The sequence below is a fragment of the Lissotriton helveticus genome, chromosome 7 (genome assembly GCF_964261635.1).
Source record: "Lissotriton helveticus chromosome 7, aLisHel1.1, whole genome shotgun sequence".
Taxonomy (NCBI): Eukaryota; Metazoa; Chordata; class Amphibia; order Caudata; family Salamandridae; genus Lissotriton; species Lissotriton helveticus.
This window is the reverse complement of record NC_136068.1, coordinates 52,797,070-52,815,067: the sequence shown is the minus strand read 5'-3', so window position 1 is coordinate 52,815,067 and position 17,998 is coordinate 52,797,070. Positions and strand designations below refer to the sequence as shown.

The 17,998-nt window shown below is 48.7% G+C and overlaps 2 long non-coding RNA genes across 4 annotated transcripts in view; one reads left to right on the top strand and one right to left on the bottom strand.

The window, feature by feature from the left end:
* LOC144768016 (uncharacterized) overlaps nucleotides 1–17,998 on the bottom strand; it is a 463,846-nt gene that overhangs the window by 396,838 nt on the left and 49,010 nt on the right. The window lies entirely within an intron of this gene.
* Nucleotides 16,284–17,998, top strand: part of LOC144768011 (uncharacterized) — a 13,836-nt gene continuing 12,121 nt past the window's right edge. The window contains exon 1 of the long non-coding RNA XR_013598413.1: nucleotides 16,284–16,383. This is a non-coding gene — a long non-coding RNA (uncharacterized LOC144768011). The remainder of the gene's footprint in view (nucleotides 16,384–17,998) is intronic.

Below are 17,998 nucleotides of genomic sequence, written 5' to 3'. Positions count from 1 at the left end.
GGCTACGGAGGAGGGGGCTGCTTACAGCGTGGTGTTGACTAGGGCAGCCAAGGCCTTGGCTCTTGAGCTCCCAGTCGCGGCCGTGAGGACTAACCTCCTCACTGAGGTGCTCAAACCGCAGGCAAGCTCCTCTGAGCCTCTCCTGACGTTTAACTAAGCCCTCACTGACGTTCTGTTGGGCACCTGGTCCAAGCCCTCTACAGGCCTCCCTGTAGATCGGAACGTGGCCCGACGCCACCGCCCGGATCTGGGCGACCCCAGCTTCTTGTCCGTTCATCCCACCCCTGAGAGACTGGTGATTCAGGCCTCTACCTCCCAGACCGCATTCCCGACCGCTCCTCCGGATCGGGAATCCAAAAGGTAGGATCAGTTTGGGAAGAAACTGTTCTCGTCACTTAGTTTGGGGTTGTGGTCTGTCAACACCACCTGCCTTTTGGGCCGTTAATCCCACTCTCTGTGGGATACAGTTGCGGAAGTGCTGCCGCAATGCCCGGCGGAGGTCCAGGCAAAGCTTACCCAAGCCCTTGCAGAGGGACGGGATGCAGCACGATATTCGATTCGGTGTGGACTGGATACCACGGACTCGCTGGGCAGGGCGATTGCGACGGCGGTTCGCTGCCAAGCTTGGCTGAGGTCTGCCAACTTTTCCGGGGATGTCCAAGCCTCCCTTATAGACATGCCCTTTGATGGCCGTCGCCTCTTTGACGACAAGGCGGACAGTTTCAAGGACTCCAGGGCTACGGCCAAGTCCTTGAGCCTCGGCCAACGCCAGCAAACTTCTGCCTTTCGTGGCCAAGGAAGGGACGCCCCTACACGTCCAGCTAGCCACAGGCCGCAGAACCAATTTCATCGCGGGCGTGGTAACCGCCGTGGCAGTGCCGGGGGACACCGGCAAGGTCAGTCCATACCCGCCCCTGTAGCATCTGTCTCAAAATCCTCCTAGCCTGAATTTTCAGGCCCATTCGACGCCATTGGGGAGCAGGGTTCGCCATCACCTCCTTCACTGGCGCTCCATCACATCGGACAGGTGGGTGCTGCAAATCATCCGAAGGGGACCCCTCCAGCCATGCCACCTCAGTACCACCGCATGTCGGGGTATCACTTGCGACTTCTACAGGAGGAAGTGAAGGCCCTCTTGGCCAAGGGGGCCGTCGAGCGCCTTCCTGGGCGAGAAGTAGGACATGGTTGCTATTCCCACTACTTTCTGGTACCCAAGAAGGGCAAAGGAGGCCTACGCCCTATCTTGGACCATCGGAGCGTCAACGGCTTCCTCCGGAAGGAGAAGTTCAAGATGCTGACTTAGGCTCAGGTCCTGGCTGCCCTGGACCCAGAAGACTGGATGGTAGCGTTGGACTTGCAGGACGCATATTTCCACATCCCCGTCCTGCCGGCCCACCGGCGTTACCTGTGGTTCATGGTAAGCCACGAGCACTTTCGGTTTACCGTGCTCCCCTTCGGCCTCACCAGCGCCCCAAAGGTGTTCACGAAAGTGATGGCGGTGGTCACAGCTCATCTGCGCAGATTGGGGGTTTCAGTCTTCCCCTATCTCGACGACTGGTTGTTGAAGGCGGCTCGCCCCAGACAGTCGTTTCCCACCTCCAGACTACGGCCGACCTCCTTCACCCGCTGGGGTTCTCCATCAACGTGCCGAAGTCACACCTGTGTCCATCTCAGAAGCTCCTTTTCATCGGAGCGGTTCTGGACTCAGCGCAGTTTCGGGTTTATCCCCTCAAACAGCGGGTTCAGGATATTCAGGCTCTGATTCCGATCTTTCAGCCTTTATCCCGGGACTCCTGCATCCTTCTGGTGCATCACGCCCGGTGGCGGATGCGGGCTCTGCAGTGGAACCTGAAGTTTCAGTGGGCACAGGATCAGGGCAACCTGTCCGACCACGCCCAGATCTCTGACGGCACTGCAAGACAGTTACAGTGGTGGCTCACGAGCCGCGATTGGGTCAGCGGCAGATCGCTCTCCCTACCCCAACCGGAGCATGTAGTGGTGACGGATGCGTCCCTCCTGGGATGGGGGGAGACAACATGGGAGAGAGGGAGATCAGAGGCCTCTGGTCTCCGGCGGAGTCCCGGCTCCACATCAATGTCGTCAATGTCATTAGTTCTGCGCGTTGGAATTTCCAAGGCGGCACATGCTCGGAGACGCTTTTTGTCACGAGCGGAGCTGCGGTCTGTTGTACGCCTTTCCACCTATACCACTTCTGCCCAGAGTGCTGAAGAAGATCAGGCGCGACCGGGCTCACGTCATCCTTGTTGCTCCGGACTGGGCACGAAGATACTGGTATCCCGAGCTACTCAGCATTCCAGTCGATCCCCCGCTTCGTCTGCCTCTTCAAGAGGACCTTCTGTCGCAGCAGCAGGGGACGGTCTCCACCCGAACCTGTCCAGCCTCCACCTCCATGCGTGGAGATTGAACGGCGGCAGTTGAGGCCATTGACTTGCCTCCTGAAGTTTGTGATGTGATTCTGGCAGCCAGGCGCCCCTCCAAAAAATCTGTATACGCCTGTGGCATGGTGCACAGCAAAGGCTGTGGATCCACTCTCTGCCCCCCTTTGAGGTTCTCCTCTTCCTCCTTTATCTAGCCCAGCAGGGCTCTGCTCTGGGCACTCTTAAGGGCTATCTCTCTTCCATTTCAGCCTTCTTGAGGCTGCCTGATCAGCACTTTCTTCAAGTCCCCTGTTGTAAATAGATTCTTGAAAGGCATCACGCACATGTTTCCTCCTGTTGCTTTCGTGATGCCTCAGTGGGGCTTGAACCTTGTTGAAATGAAATGAAATGAAAATTGCACTTATATAGCGCGTAACTACCCGGAGGCCTCGCAGCGCTTGTTCTAACCTATCTGATGTGCGCTCCTTTCGAGCCACTTCACAATTGCCCTCTGCGTCTTCTGACCCTTAAGACTGCATTCCTGGTTGCCATCACCTCTGCCAGGAGGGTGAGTGAGCTCCAGGCTCTATCTTCTAAGCCTCCTTTCCTTTCTGTCCATCCGGACAAAGTGGTTTTAAAAACTCGTCCTTTTCTGCCCAAGGTGGTTACGGCCTTTCACATCGGGCAGTCCATCACCTTGCCCACCTTCTTTCCGCCTCCGCATCCTTCGAAGGAGGAAGAGAGGCTCCACTGTCTGGACCCAAAACGTGCACTCTCCTTCTACCTTGATCGCACATGCCAGTTCCGGGTGGATGACCAGCTCTTTGTTGGTTACGTGGGCGCAAAGAAGGGACAGGCGGTGCACAAACTAACCACCTCTCGGTGGGTCATGTTGGGCATCAAGGTCTGTTACTCCTTAGCTAGAGAGGAGCCCCCTGTTGGGCTGAGGGCCCATTCCACTCTGGCCACGGCGGATACTACTGCCCTGGGTCGGGGAGTCCCCTTGCAGGACATCTGTCGGGCAGCTACGTGGGCCTCGCTGCACACATTCGCTAGACACTACTGCCTGGACAGCCAAGTCTGGAGAGATGGCTTCTTCGGCCGTTCGTTCTCCAGGACTTTCTGGTGTGATCTTGGTTCACAGACCCACCACCAGGGTTGGTATTGCTGGGGTATCTATTCTAAGGTAAGGAATCTAACACTAACCTGTTTCTTTCAGATGCACAAGTTACTTACCTTCCTTACTGCCCGCCCATCCTCCCTGTTCTGCGAACTGATATCTAGGGTTAAGGACATCCGATTCAGGGCTCTAGTTTCATGGCACCAGTGTCTGTCTCTGGCATGGCTCTGCGATCCTGGCGCGGAAAGCTATGTACAAGAACTGAATTCAGCGCGCGAGGGTGGCGTCTAAGTACTCCGACATCATCCCGGCGATCCCGACGACGGACGCGGAGCCGCAGACGACGCGCAGGGGTACTGCTACGCAAAACTTTCCGGATCCAGTCTGACGCCTGGCGATATTCTAAGGTAAGGAATCTAACACTAACTACTGTTTCTTACAGATATATTGTTACCGAAGGAAAGTAACTTGTGCGTTAATAACTCCCTATCAGCTTTCCTGGAATCCCAAGGTCACCTTCACTCTTCCCAGACTGGTTCTCGGCCCCATCAGGGTACCCAAACTGCCCTCCTCTCAGTGGTGGAGAACGCCAGGAAAATCACCGAACAGGGAGGGTCCTCTGCCATTATACTCCTCGGCCTCAGTGCAGCCTTCGACACTGTGAACCACCACATTCTGGTTCACGATCTCAAGAAGGCTGGAGTCTCAGGAATAGCTCTGGCATGGCTGCAGTCTTTCTTAGAAAATAGACATTTTCAAGTTTTTAAGGGAGATAACCTCTACAAACCCCTTTCCCTAAAATGTGGAGTTCCTCAGGGTTCTTCCCTGAGCCCTACGCTCTTTAATGTGTACATGGCCCCGTTGGCGGATATTGTATCCCCCTTCGGGGTCCATATTGTCACATATGCAGATGATACTCAGCTGGTTGTAGAACTAAATCAGGCCCAGCAGTCTCCCATCTACCTCCACTCCTGCCTTAAGGAAGTGACCAACTAGATATTGTCTCTCCCATCTGAAGCTGAACAGTGACAAAACCAAACTGATGGTGTTAGGCAACCAGCTGAGCTTCAAATCAACCGCCATGTGGCCAGCATGCATGGGCCCAGCCCCTATCCCCACAACTCAAATAAAGAGTTAGGGAATATGGCTTGACCACGAACTTTCATTCAAAACTCAAGCACGCAAGAACGCTGCAGCATGCTATGGCATTCTTGGAACGACCCGGAAAATCCTCCCTTTGCTTCCCAATCATACCAAAAACTTCTGATCCAGGCCCTGGTCCTGTCTAGATTAGATCTTTCTAATTCTCTCTATCTGGGTGCCCCCTACTTCTGTTATCAACTAGCTTCAGGTTGTGCAGAACTCAGCGGCAAGACTGCTCACCGGGACGAGCCGCCGATGTTCAGCCAAACCCGCCCTTCGTTCCCTCCACTGGCTCCCGGTACAGGAGAGAATCCATTTTAAGGCATTATGTATTGCCCACAAATCCCTGAAGGGAACTGGTCCCCTCCTTATCAAGGATCTAGTCAGACCCTATAAGGCCTCTAGATGTCTCGGATCAGAAGATCTCTATCTGGCGACAGTTCCTAGAATCAGAAGGTCTAGATCGGGGGGGGCGCCTTTTTTCATACAACTGTCCAAGCTCTGGAATTCCCTTCCTTAATTGAGCGCTACGCATCTCCTGTTTTGAGAGGGTTTGAGCTGAGTTGTCTTAGAGTTCTAACCCTGGTCCATATGGACCATAACGAATACTACTTTTGAACCTTTAGTTGTGGGGCCCTATAAATGTTTTGGCCTTCAAGAGGCTTTTACGGTTGGCATTCTGTTGTGAGAGATTGTGGCCCTTTGGTGAAGGGAACACTATGTAAGATTTTTCACCGATGGACTGGTGTTGAAGTTTGCTCCTCTTATTACTGCAATTTTGTTCCGTTTTCATAGATTTCAGGACATTGTTTTATCAGGTTGGTTTCTGAGGTTATTGATCAAGCCGATCAGATTTATTTTGCCCCAAACAAAGCATTCCATAGGCATTATGCTCTGTTGTCTCTTCCACTTTACTGTGTAAAAAGGTTTTGCTCTTTGGGTGTCTGTATTCAAACTTGTTATCTGAACTGAATTGCAGTTTGGGTGACGTGCACTGTTGGTGTCTGACTTTTGTGACCCTTTTCCAGACGTCCACTTTCTTAAATAATACATCTTCATTTGTAAGGACTCTGGGTGCATGAGAGGTATTGCCCGAATTGCTTATTGGTAATCTTCATTTCACAATGTTTTACCTTCCTTTGTTGCAGTCCCAGGCAGGAAGGGTGTCCAGTAGTCTGATGATTCTTTTGACTTGCTGTTTTTCAGAAAGTACACTGACTGGACGTCCCTTTGTAAGAGGTAGCTGCACATGGGTGAAATGCAATAAAATGTTTTATTCTAGCTATTTGTGCATGTCCACCCCACGCAATCAGGTTTCCAGGCAACATATTCCACAGAATCAGCGCTGCTTCTGTCCCCAGAAATCATCCGCAGACAAGTAGATGAAGGACAGACGGTGGCATTGGTTCTGCTGGATCTCAGTGCCGCATTTGAAACCGTCGCCCATCCAATACTCCTTCAGCGCCTCAAGGAAGGAGGGCTAACTAATCTGGCCCTGAAATGGTTAAGATCTTTCCTACAGAACAGGTGCTTCCAGGTGTCCCAAGGGTCGTACTACTCTAAGAACATCAGGTTGGCTCAAGGGGTTCCTGGGTTCTATACTGAGCCCCACTCTTTTAATCTTTATATGGCCCTTTTGCCAAACATCATTGAGAAATAAGACATTAGTGTTGTCATACGCGGATGACACGCAACTAGTAGTATCTTTATCCCAATCTTATGAAGAGGCAGCCACCAATTTCTCCACATGCTTGCAAGAGCTGGCAGTCTGGATGTCAAACAACTGCCTAAAGTTGAACGACGGTAAGACCAAGCTCCTGATTGTGGGTAAGTCTCCCTCGATATGGTCACCGAGGTGGTGGCCGCAGACTCTGGGTACCACTCCCACTCCTAATGATCAGGTAAAGAACCTGGGCATGTGGTTAGACTCTAAGCTCTCTTTTGACCACCACACCAGGAGGGTGGCAGGGAAGTGCTTTGAAATAATGAAAGCCCTTTGGAAGACCCTAGATGTCCTCCCTGTAGCTGCCAGGAAAACTTTAGTCCATACACCGGTAACCTCCCGCTTGGACTACGGGAATGCACTGTACATAGGAGCCAGTTGCAAGAGCATTCAGAGACTACAATGTATTCAGAACACGGCGGCCCGCCTAGTCCTGATGCTCCCTAGAAGAGCCTCCTCCAAGAATGCCCGAGCCACTCTACACTGGCTCCCGGCAAAGGAGAGAATTCTCTTTAAGGTTCTATGCATCAGTCAACGGATCCTGCTGGGAAAGGGTCTGAATTACCTACAAAACCTACTGTCCCCCTACACTCCGACCAGGACCTTACGATCCTGGGGGTCGGGACACGTTCAAATCCCAGTATTCAAAAGAATGAGAATGGGGGGTTGATCCTTTCGCTACCTAGGTGCTAAACAGTGGATCGCTCTTCAGCAGGACCTCCGGGTGGAACAATCTGAAAACCTTTTCCGGAAAAAATGAAAGACTTGGCTCTTTCAGATATAGAGCCACACATTTTTGCCTGTTCAATGTTAGTCCTATCTTAAGCATCTAGGGCCGCAGCGCGGGGACACACTAGCTAGTGTAACCAGGCGCTTTACAAGCTCTTTTATTATTATTATTATTATTATTATTATTATTATTATTATGTAGTAGTATAACTTCTACTTGGAACATGAATGTCCCCTGCATAGTTTCAAGATGTGCACCTCTGCCCTGAGTAATTGAATTGTAGTTCTAGCTGGTATCCTGATTTTTTTTGTTGTGCCCCTGGCATGCAGGACAGTTGTGTGTGCACACAGAGGCATAGACTGTGTGAAAGCTTCCGAGACCCAGAATTTGGCTCTCTGGTCTTGATCAGCGCACTACAATGAGGTGAGGGTGTAGCTGGAAATATGTTAGAAACCTTTTCTATGTGATACTTTTAAGTTGAAGCCCAGAATGGGACACTTGAGTAAGGCTTTCTTCACTTGAGCTGTACGATCTAGGGCAGTGATTATTGAACAGTAAAGGATGTATATGCTCATTGGCTACTTCAAGTTTAATCCATCAAACAACTGTATTGTAAAAGCAATCAAAAACGTTTTCACCTGTGCTTGCATTCAAGGCTCCAGAGGGGACTTCATGTGAGCACTGTCTCCTGAAGAGCCTTCTATCAAGGAGGCTATTTTTATTCATTAGGTCGGGTAAAAAGGAGAGGAGACGACATTTATCTGTGCATGCACCAAACATAGGGTCAAAAATGTTTGGGGAGGTTAGGCTCTTACCTAAGAGTTACAAAATTATGCCCCTAAGCCACATCCACCCTCAGGATCGAGCTGTCCAGTTCTGTCACACCAGGTCAAGTATTTATACTAGCATGCATCGCTCCTCTGGCTCCGTCTTGCTACGGCCTCTATGTGCTGCAGATCCACCCAGTGGAAAACTACCTTTACAACGCAGTCAAAACACTGCAATACATTTACATAGCTGTTTTTACAACGACTTGCACTGGAAGGCGCTCTAGACTAAGGAATAGTGTGATTTACTATTCCAACACCTTCCCTGCTGTACGTAGACTGGAGTTGGAATAGTAAATCACACTATTCCTAAGTCAAGCCCCTTCCAGCGCAAGGAGTGTAACGACTTGCGTTGTAAAAATAGCAATGTAACGTACCGCGTTCTAAATGATCGCGCTGTCTCGTCATACATCCCCACCCTGTACTATGCTGCCCGATCACAATGCTTTCCTCTGCGTATGATACTGGTTTAGGTGCCACACCACTAACGAGAGGGTGCAATCCCACGTGAAGAAGTAGTAGAGGCTCCAATCACATGGCAAAACTAAAGTCCTATTTGGAAGTAGACCTCAATCCTAAACCTCACCTAACCTTAACCAAACCCTTCAGACAGCAGGAGACCCAGTTCCTATCTTCAAGCCTGCAATGCTGAAATCACGGTTAATGAAAAATGCATGTGTCCGGACTTTGTCATTATTCCTCAAAATTAAGATTAAATTCAGCAAAATAGTTTTTATTCATTACTATTCAAAGTAGGTTTCTACAAAATGAAACCTCCTTTTCACATAATGCACAGTGATGGTAATTGATTGACTTCATGGCAAAGGAAGTCCTGTGTTCTCACATCCCTGTGGTTCCTTTACTTACAGAAACCAGAGTCTCTTGCCGCTTAGTCTAGAACAGAGGTCTTCAAACTTTTTTGCTCTGAGCTCCCCCTTAGCAAAATCTATTGAAGTGAGGCCCCCCACCAAAACTATATTGCAAAGATTTGGATAGTAGGAGGAGGGATGATCGTAGATGGCAGCGATCATGAGATCATTTTTGGGGTGCTCGTCTGCAGTTTGTAATCCACACTAGATGTAAGCTTGTAAAAAAGCAACAGCATCAAACAAGAACAGAATTGACCAAAAACACTACTGCCCATAATTGCAGTGCTATGGGGCCCAAAATACTCCACCTGCTGCACTAATGATGGTGGGGTACTGAGAATCAGGCTATCTCCTCTTCTTTCACTCCTTCCCCACCATGTGTGACAATCATTTCAATCTTCAAACAAGGCTGGTTTGTTTCTGGACGAAAATGAGCTGCTGCACACTGCTCCCCCACCCATTTTTTAGTGCCCAGGGCGCCATCTGCCCTAATGCTATGAAGGAACATAAACCCCCATGCCCACTTAGTATTGCAAAACATTCATAATTATGATTGAGCGAGCCCCTGTGTAAAAGTGTCACTGTGCCTGTTTCACTAATTATAGGTACTGCCTTACTGATGCCTCTTACGTTTACTAACATGGGCTCCCATCTCACACCATCCCTCTCCCTCCCATGTCTCATCATCCATCTCCCTCTCTGATGCCCAAATCAAGGTGTCTCCTCTGCTTAATTTTCCCCTCCCTTGGGCCATTATTTTACGGCTCAAAGAAACACTGGCCCAGCAAGTACTCCCTGCAACTGCAGCAACAATGATACCCACAGCTCTCTGTAGCAGGCCATCTTCTCTGCCTAATAAACAGGGCTTTTACTTTTAGGCCAGATGCCCAACGCAGGTTTTCTGCTTCCTAGTGTGATGAAAACAATGAAAAAAAGTACATTTGGCTCCCTCTGCCGCTTAGGCCCTGTTCCGTGCGTGCACAACACTGGTGACTTGGGCCCTAATGCTAACAAGGAACATGCACCCATGTTCTTTTTCATAGGAAGACTGCCATGACTGGTGTCCGGTGCCCACTCACAGATGGAGTGAAGGGCTCCCGTGCTAAGAAACATGTAATAGAGAACTAAAGAAGAAACATGCCTTCTCACCAAGGTGCCTGCTACCTGAAAAAATGTGTGCAAGAGTTAACCACCAAATGTAAAGGCTGCTTTGGAGTCAGTGTAGGTTTTAATGCAGTCACTCAGCTTAGTGGTGGCAAATATTTATTCTGAGATGTAATATATGTGTCTGTTAAAAGGTGTGCACTCTTTAAATGGACACTTATTAAAATATTTTCACTAGATATAATCTGAATGCTTATTGCTAAAAGGTGTATTCTTAAAGCACTTATTTTATATAGTGTAATACAAATTTTAAATAATGGCTTTCACAGTGCTTTGTCCCAATTTGGGACCTCGTAGCACTGTAAACAAGTCACTATTCCTCACAACACCAATCCGGATTTAATTCTGTAGTACTCATTAGTTTCATGTTCTTGTTTTCAAAGTGTACGGTGTTTGTGATCAGTTGTTGAACACAATCAATATATAACATTTGTAGGTGTTGCTTTTGTATATTACTGTACGGTCTTGCAGTAATTGTTGTACTGTATCTAGCCTCAGCTCTAGGCCAGTTTTCAACTAGACCTTGGCTGCTTGTCCACATGCACCCAGAAAGCCAATACCAGTACTCCCAGCTAGCACCAGTGGCGTAACAAAACTTGAGGGGTCCCCTCTGCAAACTACAAGCAGACCCCCTCACCCCCCAACGTTCCAGACCCAGTCCGGAGCTCTCAGGCCAGGGGCCTGCCAAGTGCCGGAGGGGGACCTCGAAGCTCGGGCCCCCTGCACCGACAAGGTTGCAGGGGCTTGTTTACGCCACTGGTACTCACAGCTTTGCTAGTTCTTGACTGTCCTTGCATTTGATACAATTAAATAAAAAGTCTGACAGCCAGACACATATTTGTAATTAACCTTCTACATATACAGCACTCTCTTACACATACATGCTTGCAGACACACAAGCACCTCCCCTCGCACACAGTAAATAACACTTACAATTATGTAGCTTTCTCCGAGACATGCGTAAGCAGGCACAGATTTTAAATAACCCTGCTACATACATAGCTCTCTTTCATACACACCAACACCTGCAAACACAATGAAACAGAACCAGAATACATAACTTTCAACATTAAAGTGTAAGTAAAATTCGAAGAAAAAAACACACACTTCCTTCACTGGAATACAGGAGAACAATCCAACCCTTAAAAGAGAAATTAATAATTCCTTAGCGCAGTTTAAAGATTTTATCAATGGGCAGGCACAAAGGAGAAGAAAACACTCTCTTATGGGTGCAATCAGATTTGTAAATACTGGTCCTAGAACCTGTGAGAAAAGCAATCTTCCATCATGTAATTCACTTGCTTTCGATGTTTACCTGAGAGCGTCATGCAGTCAATTTAAAAATGCTGCGCCAAAGCAACTAACGCTTTCCAGGCATATACTAAGCATGTCCTAATTAACCGCATGCGTGCGGGCGGAATTCCGCCCGTACGCTGGGTTTTGCGGAATCGCACTTTACGTGACGAGCTGGGCTCGTCATGAGCGTGCGAGGAGGCTACGCCATGACGAGCCCAGCTCGTCATGAGCGTCGAAGGGGTTAATGATGTGCTGCTCAAGTAAGATGAAAACTCTGCAATGCTCCATCTTTGACTCTATTTTACAGGAAACAGCCCTCTTCGTAAAACAGAAAACAACAATAACTCGTCACCATTGAAACAGACATCTATAAATGACTGTATGAAAACCACACTGCCCTCACTTTGCCCTGCAACTGCTTCATGTAACTGACAGCCTGGAAACGCGCCTTTCCCGCTTCCAGGCTAGCTTCATTTTCATGTAATTGCAGTCCCATTTGCACCCCCTGGGAACACATCCACGCCCCCCCCAGGGGGGGGGGCGCCCCACAGTTTGAAGACCTCTGGTCTAGAAACATTTACTGCACTGATCAAAGTGCCTTCTGGGGTCCATAGTAGGACTGTGTGGGAGAAAGAAAGGAAGGGGACTCTTTACATCCTCTTGGGGTTGTTTTGTGTTTGATCCTGAATGCCGTACTCCGAACAAGACGAATCTAGAATCACTCCCATGGAGAGCTACATGGATGGTGCAAGATCCGCCCCAGTAACCACAAGAACGAGCATTTGCAATGCAATATGTCTCGCATTAACGCAAGCTTAAGCTATTGGCATTGTAAATGACAATACGTTTTTATTTATGTTTTATAAACCAAAACCTAAATAAAAAGTATTGTCATTTACAATGCCAAGAGCTCAAGCTCGCGTAAATGCGAGACCTTGTTGTATTGCAAAGGCTTGTTATACCTTGTAACACTGTCTGGGAAAAAAATATCACCCTAATGGTACCAATTTAACCCTTTCCATGCTCATGACGGAACGGTTCCGTCATGAGCTACGGTTGAGCTGTGCTCATGACGGAACCTTTCCGTCATGACCACGCCCGTTTCTATTAGGGCCCAGCACCGGAGGGGGAATCGCGGTCGCACAGAAAAGGTTAACACCCAAATGCAGCAATAAGCAATGGAAAGATTACCAGTCAACATTTGTGAAGGGCCTTCTGGTGCGCAGGAACATGTCTCCATGTTTTTTAGTAACTTTTGATCCATTTAAGGTAGAAACAGTCTTTGTGTTAAAATCTGAAGATTATGCAGCAGGTAATGGAGTATGCTACAAATGTGGCAAACCCATAATTATGCGTAAAAATGCGCAGCTGTAGAATCGCATATTTCGATACTGCCCACTGTACATACTGGATCCTGCCATTAGCTCCAAAATTAATAGTGCATTGGAAACCGAGCCCTGAAACTCCCACCTCGATTGAACCGGTGTGTGTCTGCATTGAAAGCACGGCTCGTTCATGTTCTTCTTACCACACTTAAAATTATGCCAGACACAGGAGAAATGTTGTCATACATAAAACTACGTGAGTATACATCAAAAACCCCTTCAATTGAGCAAAGTCGTGCCGGCGATTGTTCCATAAGTTCACTGCGTTAGGTAGAAAAAAAATACAGCTGTAGAGGAATAGTGCACTTGTCCTGACCCCTCTGATAATAAACACTACCAACTAATGGAAGTTTGCTGGTAAAAGAGAAATTGATTTCCCTCTCATGATAACAAAAACACTAAGTGGAAATGCAAGTCTTTTTCATCAGCGAGGCCAACATATAGTAATGACCACATTCCAGGCCAATCAGAAACATAAACAAGGAGTATTACCATTTCTGTTAAAGGTCCTTGACAAACCAGAAGCCCCGTTGTGTGGAGGGCGAAACGGGCAATCACAATTCACCTCAAAGACTATTTTGCGTGTTTTCGTGACCGCCATCAACAACGGGTAGATTGGGGGCGGGGAGGAGACGAGAAGTTGCGTTAGTTCTGGCACCAAACACTAAGAACAGTTACACAAGCATGCCCAACGCATCTGTACTTTGTGTGACAGGTCGCTTGGAAGAGTTGCCCCAAAAATAACTGCAGAAGCTATCTTGCCTTACTGAAATTATTAGGCTATATAAAATGTTCATGCTAACTGGTTTGTAAAGCGTGGACTTCAAAATGTAACTGGTTTTGGGCACTAACGAGACCGGGCACATTGCTAATTTTCTTTCAGTTATTCATGATTGAATGAGATACCAGACGCTAGAGTGACCATAGCTTCCCATGAAGAAAGAAATGGTCCTGATTACCGACAGGTGAGGCCTGTCTAGGTACATGAAATCTCTTAATGAAATGGTGTTGCATATATTACCATCCTGTAGGTGGAACTTGTGTTAGAAACTGGTGCCTTTGTCTTGGAAAATGAATAAAAATAGTGTTATGTAGCAAGGCTCTGAAAAGGGTAGGGGCACTATGGATGTCTTTGGGTAGGGTGTTCAATAAGAAAGGTGGGCCTGCAAGAAGTCTGTGTTACCTTTGTTTTTGGAAGCAGACTTTAGGATGATAAGATTCGTTTTGGATTAACACAACGTTGAAAGGGAAGGCAGAATTTTAACTTGTGCTGTAGTTATTTAGGGGCAGAGTTGTAGAGCAGGTAAAGCAGAATCTTTAAATTGAAATTTGACAACTCTTCTCAAATGCCTAACTACATTTGAGGCTTTTGTTCTCATTTTATTTGATAGGTAAAAACCAAGGATCGAGTACAAAGCAGTCCAGTAGTCAAGCTATGAATTTACTAGTGTATAAACTATCACAGAGTGGTTTAATAGCGAAATGAATGGAAGTTTTTTTTTATTTCAGTTGCCCCGGGGAACAGTTGGATAGGTGAATGTGAATTTACTAATGGTGATACAACGCTTTAAAAATATGTTAAAGTAACATTTCTAAATAAAGGCCATGTCCTGCAGAAACTGGGTTACAATGTTGTGGTTTAATTGTCTTGTTTGGGAAATGTATGTGATGTGTTGGTACCACACCAAATGTTTGTAAAGGTATTTTCTAAAATGTCAATAAAGATAGTCTTGAAAGACAGAAAACCAAGAGCTTTTTAATTGGTGCATCAAAAATGCTAATACGACCCAACTGTCCACAGAAATGTTTTAGACACAATGTTTTGATGGTCAGAACCATGTGCTTTTAGTGGGCCAGGTTCTGCCAGTCTTCAGCAATGACAGTAAAAATACAATTGGATCTTGAAAGAGGTTCCCGCAGGCCACTTATGTCTGCCACCATATCAAAAAAAAAAAGGAAGGCTGGAGATTGAAAGTTAGGATGTTACCTCAATGTGTGTATGTAGAATGCATGGAGTACTTTCAGTAACTGCTGATCAATCAACACCCTTTCTAAATATTATTTTGGCTAGTTACGTTTTCTTACATTATTGCATAGTGATTGGCCAGTATACTACAAAAGAAGAAAGCAGAGGGCAGAGATCTCAACAGACATCCTTTGCATCAACCAGTCCCTCAGTCTAAAAATCTTAATCTTGGTGGAAACAGGTAAGTGTTGTGCTCCATCAACTTCAGGGCGGGAGAAAAATAATGTCTCCTGGATGCACAGTATATGTAGTGTAATGTACGGGCTTACGCAGATATTTCTATTAATACTGACCTTGAGCAACAGAAACAATCGTTTCTGGTGCTTACTGAGATGTATTAAACCCCAACTTAACGCCACTCATTTTATCCCACTTGTATAAAAAAAAAGCATATGTTTGATCCAGAGTATTAAACTTGTGCCGTCCACGTTACATGCTAGTCTTGGCATCCTGTGCATAACTAGCAGCTGTTTTACCAGCACTAGTGACTAGAAGGTTACACCTAAATCTCCACAGTAAGCCACTGAACCGCGATACACTTGGGCAGCACGAGACTGAAGTTGGGCAGCAAATACTGACATTAAGTTAATTAACAGCCTGGATTAACATTCCTTCTGTGGAAGAAGGCAACATGAAGTTCAAAGATTTAAAAATTCTTGAGGATAAACAAAGCTTTTCAGTCTTCGTAGGTTGATAAAATGAACACCACTGTGGTGAGTAATAAGACCTATTACAGCCCTGTCAAGTGTCACGCATCACGCGTTAGACTACGCATTTCAGTGTGGTACTCCGCATTACCGCACTGAAATGCATTGTCACGCATATGCGCATATGCCTCAACTGTCACTCTAAGCGCTGCCTAAAGCTTCTAAGTGTGGCAGCGCGCCGCAAATGGCGTGCGCACTGCTCCTGCAGCCAGTTTAGGATTCCCAAAGAGTTAAGCCTGCAGTTTCACACTCACTCAGCTGCATACAATGTATCGCAATCCATTATTGCGATTCCCCGGGGCGCGGCTCAGTCAGCCTGACGTCATTGAGGTAGTGGGTGTCCAATGACTGCCTGTCACTGATGACTCCCGCCCGGTGTTCTATAATCCACTGTCCCCCATGTGGCAGTGTCCCCTCATCGTTGTGCGCATGCGCACTAATGGTGCGCATGCGCATTTTAATTTTCATGACGTCTCACTACCCCGCCCATCAGGGACTGTACCCCCTGTTTGTGCACACATTTACGCAAGTGTGGGTGGGGCCAGTTCTATGTTGCCCGTCGCGCGCGCGAGCTCCTCCGCCGCTGTGATTAGTCAGCTCTGGCAGGCGCTGCGATGGCGCTTCCTACCAGAGGCAGCCTCGGCGGCAGAGGGGCAGCGCTGCGGGCGGACGCGCCTGAGGCGACCCTGCTTTGACCGGCGGCAGCAGCAGCAGCATGTCCCGCTGCGGCTGACGGGGGAGCCCGGGGCTGCCGCCACCTCTCCGCCGACCCCCGCCCGTGAGCCTGAGGCGACCCTGCTTTGACCGGCGGCAGCAGCAGCATGTCCCGCTGCGGCTGACGGGGGAGCCCGGGGCTGCCGCCACCTCTCCGCCGACCCCCGCCCGTGAGCATGGAGCCCGCCGCCGCCGTGCCCCCGCTCAAGGAGGTGCACTGGAGTTCGGCCTCTCTGCCCCTGGACCAGCTCATCAGCTCCTACAGGCTGGCGGCTGCCCCAGGTAGTGCGTCTGGACACCGGTGAGTGCAGCGGCGCCGCGCCGGGAGGGGCCTGTGGGAAGCGGGGAGCCAGGGTCCGACGCACCGGCTACGGTCACTGGCTGTGCAGGCGGCACCGGGCGCAACCAGCAGCTCTCCTGACTGACCTCAGCCTCCCCTTCAAAGGAATGGCTGCGGCATCAGCTCTGGAGATTTTAATTCATATTAGAGTAGAATTCCTTTCTTAGGTATTACAACGTTCAACAGAAGTGCAGGTGACTTAAATACCAAGGGACAGATTTAAAAGCCCCTTGCGCCACTTTTGCGTCACTTTTCCTATGTTAAAAATGACGCAAAAGTGGCGCAAGGGGCTTGTAAATAAGCCCCCAAGTTTGGGGGGCGGTCAAGGTTGCGAATTTGCAACCGAGACACAACCAACTTTATTTCTCCTTGGACTCCAATTAGGAGTGATATTGTACTTGGGACAAGTTGAGGATGGTTGCTTGTCTAAAAAGAAGCCGATCTCTTGTTCAAAACGAAGACAGACTTGTGTGAAGTAGTTACCGTCCCACCGTCTCCCTACCTCCTTGCTGTTGTGAGTACCAGTGTTCTGAATATGATAGGTCGCTGAGGAGTCCTGGTGCTGTAATTATGCCATACATCCCCACCGGACGCTTGTGTGGCATGGATCTCTACCTGGCATGCCCCTCAACTCTGCTTCATTTTCTGATGATTTGTTTGTTGGGCTACAAGAGAGTAGTAGAATTGGGGGTCTCTCTATCGCCCTCTCTTTCTATCGCCCTCTCTCTCTCTCTCTATCGCCCTCTCTCTCTCTCTCTCTCTATCGCCCTCTCTCTCTCTATCGCCCTCTCTCTCTCTATCGCTCTCTCTCTCTCTCTATCGCCCTCTCTCCCTCTATCGCTCTCTCTATCGCCCTCTCTCCCTCTCTCTATCGCCCTCTCTCCCTCTCTCTATCGCCCTCTCTCCCTCTCTCTATCGCCCTCTCTCCCCCTCTCTATCGCCCTCTCTCCCCCTCTCTATCGCCCTCTCTCCCCCTCTCTATCGCCCTCTCTCGCCCTCTCTCTCTCTATCGCCCTCTCTCTCTCTCTATCGCCCTCTCTCTCTCTCTATCGCCCTCTCTCCCTCCCTCTATCGCCCTCTCTCCCTCTCTCTATCGCCCTCTCTCCCTCTCTCTATCGCCCTCTCTCCCTCTCTCTATCGCCCTCTCTCCCTCTCTCTATCGCCCTCTCTCCCTCTCTCTATCGCCCTCTCTCCCTCTCTCTATCGCCCTCTCTCCCTCTCTCTATCGCCCTCTCTCCCTCTCTCTATCGCCCTCTCTCTCCCTCTCTCTATCGCCCTCTCTCTCCCTCTCTCTATCGCCCTCTCTCTCCCTCTCTCTATCGCCCTCTCTCTCCCTCTCTCCCTCTCTCTCCCTCTCTCCCTCTCTCTCTCTATCGCCCTCTCTCTCTCTATCGCCCTCTCTCTCTCTATCGCCCTCTCTCTCTCTATCGCCCTCTCTCTCTCTATCGCCCTCTCTCTCTCTCTCTATCGCCCTCTCTCTCTCTCTCTATCGCCCTCTCTCCCCCGCTCTATCGCCCTCTCTCCCCCTCTCTATCGCCCTCTCTCGCCCTCTCTCTCTCTATCGCCCTCTCTCTCT